Here is a 21,938-nt window from a genome sequence, read left to right on the forward strand (position 1 = left end):
CCACTATACACAAGTTCAGATGTTTTCCCTGACTGCAAAGAACCCCAAAAAATTCCTTGTATTAAACTGGGAGAGAAGCTAACTACCTGTCCTGAAAGAAAGTGTTCTAATACAAACAATCTTTTTTTCTGGTTCTGGACATGCTACAGAGCTGAAACTTCACATGTACACCTTTTAGACCCCCCAGATACGAAATCCAAAGTAAAAATCAAAAAATCTCTTTTTTTTTTTTTTTAATTTTTTCAATAATTGGCTTTTTTATCAAAAATTACAATTTTTAAGAACTTTTTTTTGTGTGATTAATAGTTAATGGGGCATGACCCAGAACCCTGGGCACTTTTTAGGGGCGTTTATTGGGTTTTAGGGCTTAAAAATGGTGTTTTTTGATTACCGAAGTTCGGGTCCCATTGATTTCAATGGGGTTCTGAAATCCGGGCCGAACTTTCGGGAAGTTCGGATGTTCTGGCCGAACCAAACTTTTCAAAAGTTCGATCATCCCTACTCTGCAGCAGTGGAAAGAGGCACCATGTTGAGATCTCTTGGGTCCCTTTGGTGTGCTGAAGGACTTGGTCTTTTCCTTTGGGCATTTCTTCCTTGAGGTTCGAGGAGACTTCATTACTTCACATATGCAGGTCTAGTTGCTTGAGAACATCAATCCACTGCAACGAGATGCCTTAGCCTGGAGCTCCTGTAGTACCAGCTTTACAGCTCTATTTCTAGAACACATCCCATCAACGCCATTTATTTTTTTGATACTAAAACATGAATCAAAGGAGTTGATATACAGACAAATAGGCTGTTCACTTTTGTAAGGGAATTTGCCCCAGAGCTTACTGATTGTGGTAAAAATGTCCCTTTGAAAAAAAAAAAAAAAACACATGCAAGGAAAAGATTGTTGCTTGTACATAATTGGTTGATGGGAGTCAGGAGAACCTTATCCTATTAACAGGCTCTAGGGATATTTCCCTTGCAAAGTGCAACTTCCCTTGCAAGGTGAACAGCCTATTTGTCTTTAGTAAATCAATGACTTGTTAGATAAACTGAAAGACTAGGACTGGATTGCGGTTGGATGTTTTACTTTCTGCTAGAACTTTGCGAAAATGTACAGGACAGGCAGTGTCTGTCAGCCAGTCATGGTAAACATTGGCAATATATTTTTTGCTGTATAAGAGAAGAATACATAACATACAGTAACATATACTGTATTGTCATTCAAAGAGGAGCAGTGAATGTATAAGAGGAATGCTGACATTTCTTGTGCTGAAAATGGTAAACTCAATGTAGTCTGATTAGTCTAGATGACATTATCAGAAAAGGGCTATTGTAGTCAGAGGTTTACCAAATTGGAGATAGATAAGCTTGTAATTTCTAAAGAAAAGTGACACATGGATAGAGAGCACAACTGACAATTCACAGCCTGTATAGTAACTACTCAAATATTAGCAAATGACAGCAGTCATGTAAGTCTTACTATTTAGAACTGATCTTTTGTCTTTTTGGTCTTTGTTGCTTTGCCATTTCCTCTCTGAAGATGGAAAGAGAAGGAGTTAAAGAAAAGGGCCAGAAAGGTCTTTGTTACTCTTATCTGAGGAGCGCATTCGTTGTGGTTTCAAAGCACGACTGTAACTATGGACAGTTAAAAGTCTTGTCAACTGTCCCTGATTTCATACCTCAGTGGCTGTTAATGGCCAGGAAATATACTGAGAATAAGTAATAGTTTTGTATTTGCTGTCAAATTATGAAATAAAATCCTGCCATCTGATAGCCTGTGACAGCAGTAACTGTCTTTGGCCTCCAAGTAAAAAGATGATTTTCAAGACCATTATTTTTTCACAAGGAAAAACATTTTTATTTTATTTTTTTATTTATGTATTTATTTTTTTTTTATTTATAACCTTATGTATCAGAAGTACAGCAAAGCCCCAAACTCAAAGGGCAAAATGATGCTATTTCCTGCTCATTTTAAAAATGTATCTTCTAATTTATATTTTATAAAACTGCATTGAACAGCGTGCTATTTGTTTGATTTGTGTGCAGATCTCAGACAATTTTTAGGCTAAAAGAGTAAATGCAAAAAATGCAAAACAGAATAAAAAAAAAAAATTAAGTCTATAATGAATGTAATTTGCAAGCAATTTATACTGTACCTTTTTTGTAAATGTAATTTTTGGGGTTGTGGTTAGTGGTCTGCTCCATCCTACTGAGGAAGCCAATTGCACAGCGATATGCGTATAGGAGAGAGGAGCCCAAGTTGTGACGACCGATAGTCTCAGACAGCCAAAAGGTGTGGTCAGCCCACTGGTGAGTCACAGAGATAATGCCATTTACTTAATTTTATCTTGTGAGTGTTTTTAAATGGAGCATTTTAAATAAGTGTATTTTATGAAGAACACTATGAGTTGCATTCGTATTCCATGTGGTTCGTATGAAGAGTACTGAAGCAGTTGAGAGCATTAGATCAGGGAAAGGAGGAGAAATACATTCATTCCAGATGGACTGGTGGGAGTTGTAAAGCCTGTAATTAGCAGGAGTGAGGTGAGCGCATAATTCACCTGGTGGTGGTGTCACGATTTTATCTCTTCTATGAAGAATTTAGATGCACACAGCGGTGGAGGAGAAATTATATATTATATATAAGAAAATGTTGGCTTTTAATTTTTTTTCATGCAGCTTATGTTTAAGATATATGTGTTTAATTTATTCAGTACTGCTACACCATCTAATTTGCTAAGTTTTTTTGTAGTCTGGTGAAATCACTATTAGGTGTACAGCACAGCTGGTTTTGATGTTTGTTAGTTTTGCACAGAATTTGTATCACATTCTAAGTTTTTATTTATAGTATCCATTTTTTCACAGGTGGTGTTGATTGACTAAACCTGCATTTTTACCTGATTCTGTTCTCAGAGACGTAATCTCAGAAACCTCCAGATACCTTCTCGAAATTCCAAATCTTTGCAGATCTGTTGGGAGCAGCCTTGCAACAACACAAAAGCTTTACCTCTGTGACCAGCCAACTACATGGCGATGGAATCTCATACTCGTGAGGCTTTCCAACCAAACTAGGTATAGCACATCAAGGTCACACACTACACTGGCCTAAAGATGCTGCCATACTTCCACCCCAATGGGGTTTAACCACTGCCTCCATGTGGAAACCTTCCTCCTTGACAGCCACCTAAACGCATCCCAGGAGACTGGTCCACAGTTGGTAACACTTGACCCTATCCTATAACACACAATGGTCCAACACCTGCATTGCCTTGCCAATATTAGAGACTTACTTTGGGACTCAACATTAGATTCCTTTCTTCCAGTAACCTCATTACACACTCCCACTCATTTTGATTTCGTATTATTTTTAAGGTGTTAGCTTTTTATGCTGATTTACTTAGCAATTTACATTTCTATTTGATGCTCTTGTTGCATACCATACAATTATGTATAACTTCGTGACAGGGCATAACATGCGCTGAGCTGTTCCAAGCATCTTTAGTGGTTTAAACATGACCCAAAAAATCTGAACGTAAAAGGCCTTAATAGTCCAGATAAAAGAATCATGATGTGGAGAGAAGCTCTCAAAAGTGTGACATTTTCTGTGCTCAGGAGACACACTTATGTAAAATCAATCCCCCTAAGGTCCCACACCATAAGTGTCATTTCTGCTATTTTGCTAATGTGGATAAAAGAAAATAGGGGTTCTAATAGCTGTCAAACACACTATATTGTTTTCCCAACAGTTTGTGGAATACAATAAAAATGGTAGCTACAGTATCTCACAAAAGTGAGTACACCCCTCACATTTTTGTAAATATTTTATTCTATCTTTTTTTATGTGACAACACTGAAGAAATTACACTTTCCTACAATGTAAAGTAGTGAGTGTACAGCTTATATAACAGTGTAAATTTACTATCCCCTCAAAATAACTTGACACACAACCATTAATGTCTAAACCGCTGACAACAAAAGTGAGTACATCCTTAAGTGACAATGTTCAATTTGGGCCCAATTAGCCATTTTCCCTCCCTGGTGTCATGTGACTCATTAGTGCTATAAGTTCTCAGGTGTGAATGGGGAGCAGCTGTGTTAAATTTGGTGTTATCGCTCTCATTCTCTCATATTGGTCACTGGAAAATGAACATGGCACCTCATGGCAAAAAACTCTCTGAGGATCTGAAAAAAAGTATTGTTACTCTACATAAAGATGGCATAGGCTATAAGAAGATTGCCAAGACCCTAAAACTGAGCTTCAGCATGGTGCCCAAGACCATACAGTGGTTAAACAGGACAGGTTCCACTCAGAACAGGCCTCGTCATTAATGTCTAAACAGCTAGCAACAAAAGAGAGTACACCCCTAAGCGAAAATGTCCAAATTGGCCCCAAAGTGTCAATATATTGTGTGGCCACCATTATTTTCCAGCACTGCCTTAACCCTCTTGGGCGTGGAGCTCATCAGAGCTTTACAGGTTGCCACTGGAGTCCTCTCCCACTCCTCCATGATTACATCACAGAGCTGGTGGATGTTAGAGACCTTGCGCTCCTCCACCTTCGGTTTGAGGATGCTCTACAGATGCTCAATAGGGTTCAGGTCTGGAGACATGTTTGGACATGCTTGGTCAGTCCATCACCTTTAACCTCATCACCTTTGTACTCATTATTGTTGCCAGGGGTTTAGACGTTAATGGCTGTGTGTTGAGTTATTTTGAGGGGACAGCAAATTTACACTGTTAAAGTGTAATTTCTTCAGTGTTGTCACATGAAAAGATATAATAAAATATTTACAAAAATGTGAGGGCTGTACTCACTTTTGTGAGATACTGTATATTATCCTAGGAGCCCCTATTAATCATTGGACTTACAACTTGGTGACGCTGTACTTGCACCAATATCCTTGTACCCTTAGGCTGCAGATTCTTCTCGCCTAAGATTTGCAAATGAACATGTCTATTATCCATGCTCCCTACCACCAGAAACAAACCAAAGAACTATATTTCATTCTTTGTTTCAATACTTTTTATGGAGTTTTACAATGTAAAAAAGAGAAAAATAAACAAAGTGTAATAAGACATAGCTTAATATTGTAGTCACATATATGGTCTTAAACGTATACCATATTTCAGATAATACTGTGCTGCAACAAGGAGGAGGGCTTATTCCCTGTTATTTGAGAAGCTGATTGTCAAGTCCTCTTATGATCTCTCTTTAGAGGTCAGAGAAGCTTTAAGTTCAATATATTTTTCCCTGCCAATAATGTTCCAACAACATTTTTGGTACAAAACAGTGTCTTGCGTACACATTTTGTAACATATGGAAGGGATATACTACCAATAAAGAAATGAAACATGAAATGTAAACAAAAATAAAACAAACCAGTCAGAGTGATGTTGATTACACTAACAACAGTGCAGAACCATTTGTTTCATGGTAAGAGAAGTTACAGAGTTTACCAAGACTTTATATATGGAAACAGAAAATCAGAAAATAGAGCCTTCCGAGTACTATTTAAGCCGAGGTGCCCAACACTGCGAAACCGCCTCTTATTTCCCTACAAATGATGAGAAAAGTTTCTGAGTATAGTTTGGTGTGCTGCCAGTAGTATATGGGAAATTGTGGGTCTGTGGGATGGGGAAACAGAGTTCTGTTCTAAAGAATCCCCATTCCTGGAGGCGTAACTAGAACCTTCAGGGCCCCGGTGCAAGAAAACATGAAGGGACCCCTGGCCTGGACCCTTCCCTTCAAGCCTGGGGCTCTTCCCACTGATCCTGGGGCCCTTTACTTTTGCTATGGGGCCCTTTATTACAGTCCCGCTGCAGGACACTTTCACAAATTCTGCAGTGGGCCCCCTTCCTGCCATCTTAGGGCCTCCCCACAGTAGTGGAATGCCAGGGCCCAGTTGCAAGTGTGACCTTTGCGATCCTGAAAGTTCACCCACTGGTGTCAGTAGTTTTTATTTTTTGGTATTCTAATTGTATTATTTTTTATCATTTTATTTTTTTACAATATCATTGACTATGTCTCTGTCCATTCAGAAAAGGAAGGAGCTGGTAAATTACAGTGCCTTGCAAAAGTATTCGGCCCCCTTGAACTTTGTGACCTTTTGCCACATTTCAGGCTTCAAACATAAAGATATAAAACTGTAATTTTTTGGGAAGATTCAACAACAAGTGGGACACAATCATGAAGTGTAACAAAATTTATTGGGAATTTCAAACTTTGTTAACAAATAAAAAAAACAAAAAATTGGGCGTGCAAAATTATTCAGCCCCTTTATTTTCAGTGCAGCAAACTCTCTCCAGAAGTTCAGTGAGGATCTCTGAATGATCCAATGTTGACCTAAATGACTAATGATGATAAATAGAATCCACCTGTGTGTAATCAAGTCTCCGTATAAATGCACCTGCACTGTGATAGTCGCAGAGGTCCGTTTAAAGCACAGAGAGCATCATGAAGAACAAGGAACACACCAGGCAGGTCCGAGATACTGTTGTGGAGAAGTTTAAAGCCGGATTTGGATACAAAAAGATTTCCCAAGCTTTAAACATCCCAAGGAGCACTGTGCAAGCGATAATATTGAAATGGAAGGAGTATTAGACCACTGCAAATCTATGAAGACCTGGCCGTCCCTCTAAACTTTCAGCTCATACAAGGAGAAGACTGATCAGAGATGCAGCCAAGAGGCCCATGATCATTCTGGATGAACTGCAGAGATCTAGAGCTGAGGTGGGAGACTCTGTCCATAGGACAACAATCAGTCGTATACTGCACAAGTCATTTAAAGTTTGCCACAAGCCACCTGGGAGACACACCAAACATGTGGAAGAAGGTGCTCTGGTCAGATGAAACCAAAATCAAACTTTTTGGCAGCAATGTAAAACGTTATGTTTGCCGTAAAAGCAACACAGCTCATCACCCTGAACACACCATCCCCACTGTCAAACATGGTGGTGGCAGCATCATGGTTTGGGCCTGCTTTTCTTCAGCAGGGACAGGGAAGATGGTTAAAATTGATGGGAAGATAGATGGAGCCAAATACAGGACCATTCTGGAAGAAAACTTGATGGAGTCTGCAAAAGACCTGAGACTGGGACGGAGATTTGTCTTCCAACAAGACAATGATCCAAAACATAAAGCAAAATCTACAATGGAATGGTTCACAAATAAGCATATCCAGGTGTTAGAATGGCCAAGTCAAAGTCCAGACCTAAATCCAATCGAGAATCTATGGAAAGAACTGAAAACTGCTGTTCACAAATGCTCTCCATCCAACCTCACTGAGCTCGAGCTGTTTTGCTAGGAGGAATGGGCAGAAATTTCAGTCTCTCGATGTGCAAAACTGATAGAGACATACCCCAAGCGACTTACAGCTGTAATCGCAGCAAAAGGTGGCGCTACAAAGTAGCTGGCTGAAGGGGTAAGGTAAGGTAAGTAAGGGGGCTGAATAATTTTGCAAGAACAATTTTTCAGTTTTTTATTTGTTAACAAAGTTTGAAACATCCAATAAATTTCGTTCCACTTTATGATTGTCTCCCACTTGTTGTTGATTCTCCACAAAAAAAAACAGTTTTATATCTTTATGTTTGAAGCCTGAAATGTGGCAAAAGGTTACAAAGTTCAAGGGGGCCGAATACTTTAGCAAGGCACTGTACATATTTACTGACCCCTTTATGGTTCTCTATTGTGACACATCCCCTGCAGCAGCCGGCAGGAGAGGAAACACAGTGGGGGGGGGGGGGCAGCACAGTGGGGGGGGGGTGGGACCAGGGGAGCACACAAGGGCCGGGGACAGCATACAGAGGAACCAATCTCCTCCATTTTCCTCCTGCAGCTACAGGAGGAAAAAGGAAGTCAGTGATTTCTCCACATGCTGCCTCCACTGCCCCTCCAATCCAGGTGTACAGGGGAGCCACACAGGCCCCCTGGAGCATGGGGTCCAGTTGCAATTGCAACCAATGCAACACTTGTAGTTATGCCCCTGCCTGGAGATAGATCCTGGCTTACACCTGTAAATTTGGTTATGATTTTCCTTACTTGGGTCCACAATATGTGTCGTTTTGGGCAGGACCACAGGATGTGAATTAAGGTGCCAGGTGAACCGCAGAGCCTCCAGCACTCTGAGAAGGTATGTGAGTAAATTTTTGACAATCAGCATGGTGTTGACAATCAGCATGGTGTTAAGTACCATCTCAGTAGTATTTTTTTTTTATGTAGTTCCCGGAGGTTGACACTCTTGGTGGAGGCATAAATGGTACTCAAGGTTTGCATCCAGTGTTTTGCAGGGTATTCATTCCCTATTTCCCTCTCCCAAGCTATTATTGGAGAGGTTTTAACGCATACATCTTTCTCCTAGTAGATAAGCTAAGTACCTTTATCTAAGGTTGTGTAATGTTGGTAGTATTGGGCTAATTTCATGGGTAATGCTGTCTAGTGTCTGAATACTGTACTTCTTCAATAAATGGGCAATTTGAGTGTACTTACTGTTCATTGGAGGGGAGACAATATTCCAGTTGTAGAGGTCTAAATGTTTTGAGTGCTGGGCCAACTAGTATTTATGACCTTTTTCCCTCCAGTTATTGAGGTTAATATCTGGGATAAGATATGATATAGAAAGTTTTAGGGGTATTATGGTACTACTCCTTTGCTGGGATTTACAAAGATGTTTCCCAGGAACGGAGTAATCCTGGAATAGGTGGGGCTAACTTACTATCAAGGGACTGATTTGTGAGGTGCCGTTAGCAGAAATTGTGTCAGTTTCCCCTGGATATTTTGGATTATTCCAGTTCAACCCACAGGGTGTTGGTTCACGGGGATGTCCAGTGTTTTATTTGTGCTAGTATTGACACAAAATAATATTCTTGAAGGTGGACATGACCTATTCCACCCGCCTTTCTATGTTTGGTTAGCTTGTTGAATGCACACTGGGCTTTCGTACCCTTCCATAGGTATTTATTCAATATATTATATGATTTGTAGATTATTAAAGTATGAATTAGGTATTGGGATTGGTAGCATCCTGAATAGATATAATAGTCGTGGCAGCATTTGCATTTGGAAGGCCTCCAAGTGACCTGTGCTTGATAGCTCAGCTCGAGCAAGTTTGTCTAGTTTGGTCTAGTCTGGTGGCCAATAGTTTTGCATACATTTTGAGATAATTTTTGAGTAAGAAAAGTTTTGTGGTGTAACTGGATCTTTCCCTGGCTTTGGCAGTGCAACTATCGTGGCTTTAAGCATTTCTGGAGGGAATAAAGAGGCAGCAGCAAAACCAAAGATCTCTACTAAGCAGTGGTGTATTTAGATTTTGTGCTGTCCTAGGCCTGACTAAACTTGCACACCCCCTAATTTAAATATGACACACCCATTCCTGTAAAGGCCACACCCATTCCTGTTTATGACCCGTTCTGTCACCTGTAAACCAAAGATCACAACCCCAGTGTATCAGTGCCCATCAGCGTAGCCTCATCAGTTCCCATAAGTTGAGCCTCATCAGTGCCCATCAGTGCAGTCTTATCAGTGCCGCCTCATTACTGCCCATCAGTGCAGCATATCAGTGTAGCCCCATCAATTGCCACCAGTGCAGCCACATCAGTGGTCACCAGTGAAGCCCATCAGTGGCCACCAGTGCAGCCTATCAGTGCCCATTAGTACAGCCTAAGATATTTGGACTTGTGTTTGCTGCCACGGTTTGTAATTATAGGATTTTTTCACTTATTTTTTATAATGACTAGGAAGTCCATAGTCATTATACAAAAAGGTATAATAATCAGTGGCAGCAAACACAAGTTCAAATATCTTCTTAAGATTGGAGTAATCTTACTAATCCAGTGACATATTGTGATATTATTGCCATCATGTAGAATTAAAAGTCTTAATTTTATATGATACTATTCAATATGCTCACTCAAGGATGTTTAAAGAAATGAAATTATATTATTGACATGATGCCTGCCATACCTGGGGGCAGAGGATGGTAGGCATAGCATTAGGCTGCTGTGCCACACTTATTACTATTGGGGGCCGGCAGGCCAGTTGTATTAGGTGTGGTTGGCGGCATTCAGTCTGTCCAAATGTCCTCACCCATTGGTATTATCATACCGGCAGGTAGCAGTGTGACAGCTTTACTGTATGTGGGTGCCAGACTGATTTGCCTCCTGGACCCTGCCCTCTGGCCCAACTCACCCCATAAGACTGGCACTATACTAAAAGTGTAGTGCGAGCTGGCGAGGACCCTTTTCTTGCGGGACCAGGAAGGAGGCTGTTTTTTCTTTTGTGCGGGGTGCAGCTTTTTCTGCTTCCCCCCTGCAAAGTGCTACCCTAGGCCTGGGCCAAGTCGGCCCAGGCCAAGATGCAGCACTGCTAATAAGTGTGGAGTTAGAATATTCTGAAAGGTTTTGTAATATTCTCCTGTAAATCCGCCCGGGCCCGGTGATTTGTTATTAGGTAATGAATTGACAATACAGGGAACCTCAGATTCAGTTATGGGAGAATTAAGATTGTTGAGATGTTCTTCTGAGAGTTTAGGGAGTTAAATCGATTTTAGAAAATCCTCAATAATAGCTAGTGTAGGTTGTGGTGTATTGGGATCATTTTTAAGGTTATACAATGAACCATAGTAAAGGCTAAAAGCATTCGCAATTGCTTGAGGATGACATTTTTTAGTTTGGTTATTTGGATGTAATAAATAGGTGATATGAGGTTTGTATCTATGTCTTTTAATTCGATTAGCTGATAACTTCCCCGCTCTATTCCCTTTTGTGTAATAAGACATCTTGAGTCTCCTGGAGGCCATTTCAAAGTCCTCAAAGAGAAGTAGTCTGAGATCAATGTGGGTCTTTGTCAGTTACTCTGTCAAAATTTCGGTGGGTTTTGTTTTTACATAGTTACATAGTTAGTGAGGTTGAAAAAAGACATCAGTCCATCCAGTTCAACCTATGATGTGTGTGTGTGTCTGCTTTTAACCGTACATTGTATACCCCTGTATGTTGTGGTCTTTAAGGTGTCCATCTAATAGTTTTTTGAAACTATCAATGCTCCCTGCTGATACGACTGCTTGTGGAAGAGAATTCCACATCTTTACCGCTCTTACCGTGAAGAACCCCTTACGCACTTTAAGGTTAAACCGCCTTTCCTCAAGTTTTAGTGAGTGGCCACGTGTCTTATTGTATCTCCTTTCTCTGAATAGTTTGTTCCTTATGCTAGGGTCACCAGTACAGTATTTGTACATTGATATCATATCCCCCCTCAATCGTCTCTTCTCCAGAGAGAACAGGTTCATTGCTTGTAGTCTTTCCTCATAGCTGATGTCCTCCATTCCCCTAATTATTTTTGTTGCCCTTCTCTGGACTTTCTCCAGTTCCAGCACATCCTTCCTGAGGACCGGTTCCCAGAACTGGACAGCATACTCCAGATGTGGCCGGACCAGAGTCTTGTAGAGCGGGAGAATAATCTCTTTATTTCTGGAGTGAATCCCCTTTTTTATACATCCCAGTATTCTGTTGGCTTTGCTTGCGGCGGCTTGGCATTGCATGCCACTGCCAAGCCTGTTGTCTACCAGTACCCCCAAGTCCTTTTCCATCCTAGACTCACCCAGAGGTTCCCCCCCTAGTGAGTAGCTTACTTTCTGGTTTCTGGCCCCCAAGTGCATTACTTTACATTTTTCAACATTAAATCTCATCTGCCATGTAGTTGCCCACCCCGTTATTTTGTTCAGGTCCGCTTGCAAGGTTTCCACATCCTGCATAGAAGATATTGGCATGCCTAATTTAGTATCATCAGCAAATACTGAGATTGTACTCGATATCCCTTCCTCCAGATCATTTATGAATAAATTAAACAGGATTGGTCCCAGGACAGAACCCTGGGGGACCCCACTTTCCACACCCGCCCAATCCGAGTACTCCCCATTAATCACCACCCTCTGGACTCTCCCCTGGAGCCAGTTCTCTATCCAGGTACTCACTTTACGGTCCATACCTACCTTCCTTAGTTTGTACAGTAAGCGTTTGTGGGGAACGGTGTCAAAGGCCTTTGCAAAGTCCAGATACACCACATCCACAGGCTTACCTTTATCTAGGTGGCAGCTCACTTCATCGTAGAAGGTTAATAGATTGGTTTGGCACGAACGATTTTTCATGAATCCATGCTGATTACTACTTATAATACCGTTTTCATTACTAAAGTCTTGTATGTTTTATTTTGGTTATCAAGGATATTCATTTTTGATGTTAGAGCTTGGATGGGCTGCTATCTCATACTCTTAACCTTCGTCCTGTGTTGTATGAGAATGCCTCTCACGAATGCCTTGTGGGCATTCCACATAACAAACGGATTAGCGACCGACATATGGTTTTGGTAAAAAAACTCTCTAATTTGTTGTTTGATCTTAGCCTTGGTCAAGGCATCCTGGAAAAGCCATGGGTTAGAACGCTATACGTAAGTAGGGCTATTTGAGGTAGAATCCCCTGCTACCAACTTGACCGAGGCGTGTTCTGACCAAGTGATGTTAAAAATCACTGAGGATTTGGGTTTAAATAGCAACCACTTGTCTGCAAGGAATAGATTAATTCTGCTATACGATTTTTGGCTGTTAGAGAAGAAGGAACTGCCCCACTCGTTGGCTTTAAGACACCTTCACGCATCAAATAATTCGTAAGTTTTCAACACAGTCTTTAGTGAGGGTGGAGGTCTTTTAGACTTGGAAGTGGAGTCAAGGGATGGGTCAAGAGTCACGTTGAAGTCCCCACATACCAATAGCATTCCCTGTTGTAATGTGCAGATTTTTTTCATGATCTTGTGAAAGCAGCTGATCTGTTTGGTATTGGGGGGTAGATATTCGCCACAGTGTAAGTGGTGAAGTTGATGTCGCAAACCATAATTTTATTGCAGCCTTGAGGATCCGCCAACACATTGTGGAGCTTGAAAGCCATTGAGTCCCTTATCGCCACCAACACTCCCTTTTTTTTGTATCCGCATTGGCTGTATATATAAAGGGAAACTTAGGGTGGATGCATTTAGGAGGTGCGTGGTTAATAAAGTGCGTGTCTTGCACGCAGAGAATGTCACATTTTTGTTGTAAGGCCTCTCTACATAGGGATCTGCATTTTGCAGGATGATTAAGATCTTTAGAGTTAATGGTGAGAAAAGTCACTTCCATTTCAGAAGGAGTGGATAATGATGAGTTGTATATGGTACATTAACATCACTTACTTTGATTGGATTGGCAAACCATAGAGGTATGTATTAAGCACGCGTACTAAGATCCGGACCCTGTGAGAATACCCCTCTGCTATTCTCAGGTTAACAGGAAGAGAGAAGGAAACTTCACTGACTGTGAAACCAACAAAGTAAAGTTTAAAGGAACAGTAACATTGGTTAAGAATGGCAAGTAGTCAAACATTGAGGGACATTGGTTGGGTGTGGCACATTGCCACTCGGAGTTGTGGAGGGGGAAAGAAAAAAGAAAAACAGGTTGGATCAGAGGAAACCCTCCAATGCAGGAACTTGAGTAGAGGGACATTGCCCAATAACAGATTATACAGTATATGTGAATGTGCATTCTTGGTGGTCACTGTTCGCCATCCAGGGTCAACTCTAGTGGGGCTTCCAGCTTGTTTAGAATGGGTCTAGGTCTCAGGAACAATTCCCCATGTTGTCAAAAGAGCCACGCCGTTATCAACTTAATCTACCATGTGTTTGGCCTCGTCTTTGGTCACATTAAGTTTCGTCAGTAACCCCCATTTGTAGCTGAGCTTATGATTTCTGAACACTTTAGAGATAGTATTCAGGTTTCTGTGATTTTGGAGTGCATATTGTGACAAATCACCACAGGACTGAAGATTGGAGTAAGGAGTGGTAATCTGATTCCTATTTCTTGACACGGTCATTGGTCGCTCTTAGACGTGGAAAAAATGCAGTCTCAATATGACGACATCTCTAGGTATGTTGAAGAGAGATAGGAAAGTTTGAGTACGCGATGAATTCTATCCACCGTCAAATCTAAGGCAGATAGATCAGAAATCACTGTGTTGAATAGCTGAGCAATATATTTATGAAGCTCAAGCTGTTGGACAGATTGAGGGATCCCCCTGATCTTCACATTGTTTCTTCTGGACCTGTCCTCTATATCGGCCAGTTTGGCCTTGATTTTATCCATGTCTTCCTCATGACTGTCATTAGCACCTATCAGATCGTTAATTGTTGATGCATATTCCCCCATCTTGAACTCTACAGTATGTGATCTACTCGGGAGGAGACTGTTTGTAATTCTGTACTGAACTTGTGCACACATGAGATCATGTCAGACTGGAGCGAGCTCCTTAGGGAAACATCTCCTTAAGGACAATGGTGACCATGACTGGCTAATTATTTGTGGGGAAAAGATCAATAGAGTCTGGTAATTACCTAGTGTCATACCCTGAGTCATGAAGAGGGCTCACCTCATGTACAGAATCCAAGGCACCATCCGGAATCTTGACTTTTCTGGGCTCCCAGACACTGGTGTGGTTAGGGAGGATTGCAGACTTTTAGGTGGACTGCTTCTTTTTTGGGTTGTACCCGGTTGATTTGATTGCTGTGAGGAGCAAGGGACCGGTGTAGAAGATTATTTGGTGCCATGTTGCTTAGGCCCCAGGTTGAAGAATGCCGTTGGCTTCTGAGGGTGGCCATCCTCCTTCTTACATCTGGTCATAGTCTTCTTGTGCTCCACGGATGTCTAGGAGCTTTAACTTCACTACAGGGGGATATTCTGAGGTCCTGTTGGGCAGCTATGAGTTGCTATGTTCCCGCTGCTACCGGAGCTCCGCAATTAGGCGTCCATCACGGTCCTCAGCAAGATTTGCCCCCTCTCTAAATTCCTTTTTTAAATGCAATTTTGGGTCTGTGGACAATGTGTACTCTTTATGGTCAGGCCACAAAGCCTATATGAGAGGAGTATTAATAAAATTGAGAGTACAGGAGAAGTACAAAAGGACGCAACTAGTCACTGAACTTCTAGACTCTAATACGTAAATGAGAAGATCAGAATAAATCTTAACATACTAGTGACAGGTCTAAACAATTAAGAGACCTGCAACCCAAGTTTGCATAATTGTTTATCCCCCAATATGACCTCTACCTAAAATAACTCAAATTACATTTCTTTGTGGCAGGTAAAAAAATTGATTCACACTTAGCAAATCAAATTAGAAACAAAATAGCCAGAAACAGATGCTATCTTCTTGTCTCCAGCAGTTTCCGAATTAATAACCCTATCCAAATTGCAAAGAAATTTGCAGAATTTTAATCTGACCTATATAACCTCTGCTCCGACCAGACAAACCAGACCATTATGAGGAACAAATTTAGACTTTCCTCTCTTCACTGAACTTACCCAAAGTCTTCCAGCCTCAACTTGCAGAGATCTCCTTCCTTATTTCTGCCTCAGAAATCCAAGAGGCTATCAAAAAACTACCATTGCACAAATCTCCGGATCCAGACAGGTTTGGAACTAAATACTATAAACTTTTTAGTCCCACCTTGCCCCTCCATCTACAATGTCTTTATGACCAAGCTGCTCTCCCTGTCTGCTTTCTCGAAGAACACAATTATTAAAATAATACCCAAACCGGATGAATGACCTACATCCCCTGCTAATTACCGGTCAACTTTTTTTATTAATCACTACTGCAGGCTGAACAGCCACACTCGTTATCTCTTGTTCATATACTGTTACTATGTTTATCTGACCATGAACACATTGTCTTCCTTTTCTCCTTACTACTTCTTATTTTTTGGGAATCTCTTAATTCCCTACATTTGTTCTTGCCCTCATTGACAAACTCCTAATCTATGTACTTGTGCAAAATAACATCTTATGTTGTTAAACACTGTTTTTGCTCTGCTACTGTATAATTTATGCATACTTCTCTCACTTATCTGAAATAAAATTTAAAGTAAAAAAAAAAAAAAAAAAAATATATATGCTATTCCAGAATATTTTATTTTGTAATATAAGGGTGACCAACATAACACCTGTATTAGAGCCTATGAATTGAGCTTAACCACTTGCCAACCATCGGCCGTAGTTTTACGGCGGCAGGTCGACCTATGTCCCCCGAAACTATGTACATGTATAATGCTTCCTGGAACCTCTAGTGAGGGTGATTAAGGAATAACCCTGAGGCGAAAGCATCTTATTACTGCTGCTGCTTGTGTGGGTGGGATGTGTACTGCGTCAATCACATGGGAGAAATAGGAGAGGAGGGTCAGCAGGGATTGGCGAAAGAAAGAAAGAAAGAAAGAAAGAAAGAAAGAAAGAAAGAAAGAAAGAAAGAAAGAAAGAAAGAAAGAAAGAAAGAAAGAAAGAAAGAAAGAAAGAAAGAAAGAAAGAAAGAAAAGTAATTTAATCAATATTGCATCAGTACTGAGCTGTAAAAATATGTAACCTAATTATTAAAACGTAAATTTACACACAGAAACATTTAACTTTACCTGCCAAGATATACATACAGTATCTCACAAAATATTTTATTATATCTTTTCATGTGACAACACTGAGTGTACAGCTTGTATAACAGTGCAAATTTGCTGTCCCCTCAAAATAACTCAACACATAGCCATTATTGTCTAAACCATTGGCAACAAAAAGTGAGTACACCCCTAAGTTAAAATGTCCAAATTGGGGCCAATTAGCCATTTCCCTTCTGGGTGTCATGTGGCGCGTTAGTGTTACAAGGTCTCAGGTGTTATTGGGGAGCTGGTGTGGTAAATTTGGTGTTATCACTTTCACTCTCTCATACTGTACTGGTCACTGAAAGTTCAACATGGCTCCTCATGGCAAAGATCTCTCTAAAGATCTGAAAAAAAGAATTGTTTCTCTACATAAAGATGGCCTAGGCTATAAGAAGTTTGGCAAGTCCCTGAAACTGAGCTTCAGCACGGTGGCCAAGACCATACAGCAGATTAATAGGATAGGCTCCACTCAGAACAGGCCTCACCATGGTCAGCAAAGAATTTGAGCGCATGTGCTCACTGTTATACCTAGAGGTTGTCTTTGGGAAATAGACGTATGAGTGCTGCCATCGTTGCTGCAGAGGTTGAAGGGGTGGGGGGTCAGCCTGTCAGTGCTCAGACCATACGCCGCACACTGCATCAAATTGGTCTGCACGGCTGTCCTCCCAGAAGGAAGCCTCTTCTGAAGATGATGCACAAGAAAGCCTGCAAACAGTTTGCTGAAGACAATCAGTCTAAGGACATGGATTTCTGGAACCATGTCCTGTGGTCTGATGAGACCAAGATAAACATATTTGGTTTAAATGGTGTCAAGCATGTGTGGCGGCAACCAGATGAGGAGTACAAATACATGTGTGTCTTGCCTATAGTCAAGCATGATGGTGGGAGTGTCATGGTCTGGGGCTGCATGAGCGCTGCCGGCACTGGGGAGCTACAGTTCATTGAGGGAACCATAAATGCCAACACGTACTGTGACATACTGAAGCAGAGCATGATCCCCTCCCCTCGGAGACTGGGCCGCAGGGCAGTATTCAAACACAATAACGACCCCAAACACACCTCCAAGACAACCACTGCCTTGCTAAAGAAGCTGAGGTTAAAGGTGATTGACTTGCCAAGCATGTCTCCAGACCTAAACCCTATTGAGTATCTATGGGGCATCCTCAAATGGAAGGTGGAGGAACGCAAGGTCTCTAACATCCACCAGCTTCATGATGTCATCATGGGGGAGGGGAAGAGGACTCCACTGGCAACCTGTGAACCTCTGGTGAACTCCATGCCCAAGAGGGTTAAGGCAGTGCAGAATATTGACACTTTTGCCCCAATTTAGACATGTTGACTTAAGGGTGTGCTCACTTTTGTTGCCAGCAGTTTAGACATTAACCACTTTAGCACCAGCCACCGCAGATGTACTGCGGCAGGCTGGCACTCACAGGCAAAAGCCTGTACATTTACTGCGCTCGCCTGGGAGGAACTAGGGGGCAATCGTGCACCGCCGGAGGCGCGCTCTTGCCCCGGCTCGTCAGCGGGGAAGCTAGTGCATGTGGAAGTTGGCTCCAATGGCCGCCGGCAACTCCCAATCTCCCGCCACTGACAGAGAAGGACGGACGGCCGATGTAAACACAGCCGCCCGTACTTCTCACTGAAGTTATCACAGCTGTCATGTGATCCTGCTATATAGGATCACATGTCTCTGTGATGACTTCACAAGCCATGCCCCCTCCACAGTTAGAATCACGCCCCTAGGGTCACATTTAACCCCTTCATCACCAACATGGTTAACCCCTTCCCTGCCAGTGTCATTTTTAAAGTGACAGTGCATATTTTTAGCACTGATTACTATAGTAATGTCACTGGTACCTCCAAAAGTGTCAAAAATGTCAGTTGGGGGTCCGATCTGTCCGCCGCAATGTCGCAGTCCCACAAAAAAATCGCAGATCGCCACCATTACTAGTAAAAAAAAAACAATAAAAATGACATAATCTTTCCCGTAGTTAGTGAACGCAATAGCTTTTGTGCAAACCAATCAAAATACGCTTATTGAGATTTTTTTTTACCAAAAATATGTAGCAGAAAACAAATTGGCCACTTTTTTTGTTTCTAGCACAAAAAATAAAAATCGCACATGTGATCAAATACCACCAAAAGAAAGCTCTATTTGTGGGAAAAAAGGATGTCAATTTTGTTTGGGTACAGTGTTGCACGCCTGCGCAAATGTCCGTTAAAGTCACACAGTGCCGAATCGCAAAATAGGGCCTGGTCATTGAACAGCCAAATCCTCCGGTCTGAAAGTGGTTAATAGCTATGTGTTGAGTTATTTTGAGGGGACAGAAAAATTACACTGTTATACAACCTGTACACTCACTACTTTACATTGTAGCAAAGTGCCATTGCTTCAGTGTTGTCACATGAAAAGTTACAATAAAATATTTACAAAAATGTTAAGGGTGTACTAACTTTAGTGAGATACTGTATATTAGAATCATGTTAGGCTAGGTTCATACCTTTTGCAGGTGGTTGCGGGTACAGGAATCACACCTGTTCCTGCAACCGCAAGCACCCACTGTCAAAACACTGTTCCATGCAATTTCCTGGCTGCTACAGTTTCAAAATGCTGCAGGTACCTTTTTCTTGCATGAAATGCAGGCACAGAAGCCCAATCAAATTATGGAGGAAGAAAGAAAGAAATAAAGAGGGATTGAGGGAGAAAGAAAGAAAGAAAGAAATAAAGAAAGAAAGAAAGAAAGTGTGACGGTCTGACCCCCTCTAACCGTCACGGGTTCCCCTTTTCCAGAACAGCAAATAATCCATCTAGGCGAAATAAGACTAGCATAGCATAACACCCTCCATACATGAGCCAAGGCTTAATGCTGGGTAAAAGATACTTTATTAACCAGTCTCACACACTATATATACAACACAGGGACACAACCCCCCCTCCTGACCAGGTCAGGGCCCCGATTACATTATCATGTAGATGAGATTGTGTACAGAAAGAGAATCAATCTGAACCAATTATCTAGCCATCTGGACAGAAGTTCATTAGCAATTAAGAAGGAGACACACAGCACCCCTTAATATACAATAGGAAGACCACCAGGGATAGACTACCCTTTTCTGATACCAAAAAACATGGAACAGAGGCCAAGGTGAATAGCTCATACAGGGCAGCCATCAGAAACTTTGGGGCCCCTTACACAGCTTTAGGCTTGGGCCCCTCTGGGCCTGACCACCAACATTCCAAAGGGCCCGCCCTCTGGCCGTCCCACTGAATCGCCTACTGGCCATCCCACCAAGTCCTTCAGTGCACCCACTTCTATTTTAACACTCTTATAACTTAAAAAAATTCAAATGAATCCAATCCATCAAAGAGACATCCCCATATATTCAGCATCGGGACATCCCAATCAAGTAAAGAGACGGCCTCATATATTTAGCAAAGAGACATCCCAATCAAGTAAAGAGACGGCCTTATATATTTAGCAAAGAGACATCCCAATCAAGTAAAGAGACGGCCTTATATATTTAGCAAAGAGACATCCCAATCAAGTAAAGAGACGACCTTATATATTCAGCAAAGAGACATCCCAATCAAGTAAAGAGACGGCCTTATATATTTAGCAAAGAGACATCCCAATCAAGTAAAGAGACGGCCTTATATATTTAGCAAAGAGATATCCCAAGCCAGCAAAGAGACGGCCTTATATATTTAGCAAAGAGATATCCCAAGCCAGCAAAGAGACAGCCTCCTATTTTCAGCAAAGAGACAGCGCAATCCAGCAAAGAGACATCCCTTCAGCTGCATCGGCTTATTCTTCAGCTGCTATGTTTCAGCAATTGCTAGTTACTACAGCTGCAACTACTCGGTCTCCTTGGTTGGGGCCTGGGCAGCTGGGCCCCTTGGAACGCCTGGGCCCCTTACATGTGTATGGGCTGTCCCCCCCTGATGGCTGCCCTGAGCTCATATTCAGAATCAAACAGGCCAGGGACAGTCTTCACATCTTTCTCCAAACCAAATGTATGAAATGAGTCCATGATAGGGTTTTCCTAGAAAGAAAGAAAGGAAAGAAAGAAAGAAAGGAAGGAAAGAAAGAAAGAAAGAAAGAAAGAAAGAAAGAAAGAAAGAAAGAAAGAAAGAAAGAAAGAAAGAAAGAAAGAAAGAAAGAAAGAAAGAAAGAAAGAAAGAAAGAAAGAAAGAAAGAAAGAAAGAAAGAAAGGAAGGAAGGAAGGAAGGAAGGAAGGAAGGAAGGAAGGAAAGAAGGAAAGAAAGAAAGAGCAGCAAAGTATTTCAATTATATTGCATCAGTACTGAGCTGTAAAAATATGTAACTAAATGATTAGAACTTAAGTCTACACACAAAATTACTTAACTTTACTTGCCAAGATATACATACACTACTGTTAAAAAGTTTGGGTCACTTAGAAATGTCCTTATTTTTTTAAAGAAAAGCACTGTTTTTTTTTTTTTTAATGAAGATAACATTAAATTAAACAGAAATACAGTCTAGACATTGTTAATGTGGTAAATGACTATTTTAGCTGGAAACAGCTGATTTTTTTATTAGAATATCTACATATTCCAATAAAAGGCCTTCCTTTGAGCTAATTGAGTATATGGAGCAACAGCATTTATGGGATCAATGATACTCTCAAAATGGCCAGAAAAAGTGAACTTTCTTCTGAAACTTGACAGGCTATTCTTGTTCTGAGAAAGGCTATTCTATGCGAGAAATTGCCAAGACACTGAAGATTTCCTACAACGGTGTGTGTTATTCCCTTCAGTGAACAAATGGGCTCTAACCACAATAGAAAGAGAAGTGGGAGGCCCCAGTGTACATCTAAGCAAGAGGACAAGTACAATAGAGTCTCTAGTTTGACAAATAGATACCTCACAGGTCCTCAACTGGCAGCTTCATTAAATGGTACCTGCAAAACACCAGTCTCAAAGTCCACAGTGAAGAGGCGACTCCAGGATACTGGCCTTCTAAGGTCAGATACCACCTGGTGAATAACTTAAGGGAAGATTCTGTACTGGCGTTAGAGCGCGTACATTTGCGCAGATTGTTCATCATGCCCTTCCACTCCAGTACAGAGAAAGTGCATCCCAGGTCTTCCTCCCATTTAGACATATACTTATGTTTATCAGGTAGGGAGGAGCTGTTTAGTTGATTATATAGCAATGAAATTAAGCCTTTACCCCTGGGAAAGGAACAGCAAATGTTTTCAAAGGGAGTATATGGTGGGCGTCGTGTCAGAGAATTCCTTAATAATATCATAGTGGTTGAATTCTGACACAGGGAGTTTGTGTAAGGTTTTAAGTTGATCAAAAGTGCAAAAGGAGTTGCAAACTGAGAGGGCTTTGAGAGAGACAAGATCCCTGGAGAGCCAGGGCTGCAATTGCACTCTGTCTAATGGGAAGGTGTGGGTGTCCACATCGGTCAGAAAAGTGGCTAGG

This window comes from Pelophylax lessonae (assembly GCF_965119305.1).
Source record: "Pelophylax lessonae genome assembly, chromosome: 12".
NCBI lineage: Eukaryota > Metazoa > Chordata > Amphibia > Anura > Ranidae > Pelophylax > Pelophylax lessonae.